Raw genomic sequence first — 2,285 nt, forward strand, 5'->3', positions numbered from 1 at the left:
ATAAAAGGATAAATCTGGTGGAGGTCAAGAACTGCAAAAGTTATTCCAGGCGACCATGTAGCCCCCAACACAGGCTGCTATGTATGGACTTGAAGTTGAAAAGGGAAAGAAAAAACCAAAGCTAAAGGGATAAGGAAAATTAAATGGTACGAATTACAGAAGGAAGGGGATAAGAAGAGAGAATTTAAGAGGAGGGTTTTGGGAGGATATTGATATAGGGTATTGAAAGATGTTCAAAGAATTGGGTGGGCACGAAATGCTAGCAGTAAATAAGAAGGCATGGAAAGGAGCTGCTAGGAGAGACATCTGGTATCATATGGGAAGAAAAGGATAGTTGGTGGTGGGATGAAGACATTGAGAAAGTAGTAAAAGATAAGAAGGAGGCAAAGAAAAGATGGGAAGAGTCACAGTCGTGGAAGACAGAAATAGGTACAGAGAGAAAAACAAGGTGGTGAAAAAGGTGGTAGCCCAAGCTAAAGCAAAGTCGTATGATGATGTGTATAATGAGCTGGGGACAAAGGAAGGATTAAAGAAGATGATGAAGCTATCAAAGGCTAGAAATAAGAGCACCAAAGATATAACACACATCAAACAAATAAAGAATCAAGAGGGTGTAGTGCTTAGAAAGGAGGAAGACATTGTGAAGAGATGGAAAGAATATTTCGAACAGTTGTTAAATGAAGAAAATAATAGACTAATAAGAGAGGATGGGCAAGTGAAACATTGGCATGGTAATGAGGTTTTCTAGGCAAGAGGTACTAAATGCACTGAAGAAGATGAAGAATGGGAAGGCAAACCGGACCAGACATGATCCCGGTGGAGGCATGGAAAGCATTAGGAGATGAAGGAGTGGATATACTGTACGATCTTATGATAAAGATCCTTGAACAGGAAAAGATACCAAATGAGTGGCGTGGGAGTATATTGATCCCAATTTTTAAAGGGAAAGGCGATGTCCAAGAGTGTGGTAATTATAGGGGCATTAAATTGATGTCCCACACTTTGAAGATACTGGAAAGGATGTAGATGCTAGACTGAGAGAAGAAGTACAAATAGGTAAAGAGCAGATGGATTTATGAAGGGAAGGGGAACAACAGATGGTATATTTTGTCTGAGGCAAATAATGGAGAAATTCGGGGAAAGACAAAGGGACCTACATATGGTATTCATTGACCTTGAAAAGGCTTATGACAGAGTCCGAGACAAGAGGTATGGAGGAGCCTGAGGGAGAAGATGTGCCAGAGAAGTATGTGCGATTGATACAAGAGATGTACCGGAATGTATTTACCAGAGTGAGGAGCAGTGTTGGGGAGACAGAAGGTTTGAGGTGAGAGTAGGATTACACCAGGGGTCGGCTCTGAGCCCCATTTATCTTTAACATAGTGATGGATGTTATAATAGAGGAAGTAAGGGAGACAGTACCATGGAACATATTGTATGCGGATGATATTGTTCTGTGTGCAGAGAGCAGGGAAGATCTGGAAGTGAAATTGGAAAGATGGAGACAAGTATGGAGGACAGAGGAATGAGAATAAGTAGATCCAAGACAGAATATATGTGTAACCACCACTGAGGGGATGATAGAGAAAGTATTCAGCTTGGTGGAGAGCAAATAAGGAGAGTTGATAAGTTTAAGTATTGGGATCTTTTGTTAACGCTGGAGGAAGTATGGAAGAAGAAGTACATCGGGTACAGGCAGGCTGGAACAACTGGATGAGCGGCCTCGGGAGTTCTTTGTGACAAAAGAGTGCCGCTTAGGTTAAAAGGAAAATTTCACAAGACGGTGGTAAGAACAGCAATGCTGTATGGTACGGAAACAGCAAGCATGAGAAAAGCAGAGCAGAAGAAGATGGATGTGGCAGAAATGAGAATGCTTAGGTGGATGTCTGGGGTAACAAGAGTGGATAGGATCAGAAATGACTACATAAGGGGGTCAACTAAGGTGGTGGAAGTATCAAAGAAAGTGCAGGAGGGGAGGCTGAGATGGTATGGACACCTGTTGAGGAGAGATGAGGACCACGCTGGGAGACATACTATGGGAGTGGAGGTGCAAGGAAGAAGAAAGAGAGGGAGACCAAGAAAGAGATGGAAGGACTGTGTGAGAGGAGATTTACATGAGAAGGGAATGATGAGGCAGAAGCGCAAGATAGAAATAGATGGAAACGGCTCATCCGAAACGGCGACCCCATCCCATAAAAAATGGGAAAAAGCTGGGAAGAAGAAGAAGAAGATTTTATGAGAGTTTTTTAAAAAAAAATGCAATATTCAAAAAAATTGATTTTTTC

This window comes from Macrobrachium nipponense, chromosome 43, assembly GCF_015104395.2.
Source record: "Macrobrachium nipponense isolate FS-2020 chromosome 43, ASM1510439v2, whole genome shotgun sequence".
NCBI classification, from domain to species: domain Eukaryota; kingdom Metazoa; phylum Arthropoda; class Malacostraca; order Decapoda; family Palaemonidae; genus Macrobrachium; species Macrobrachium nipponense.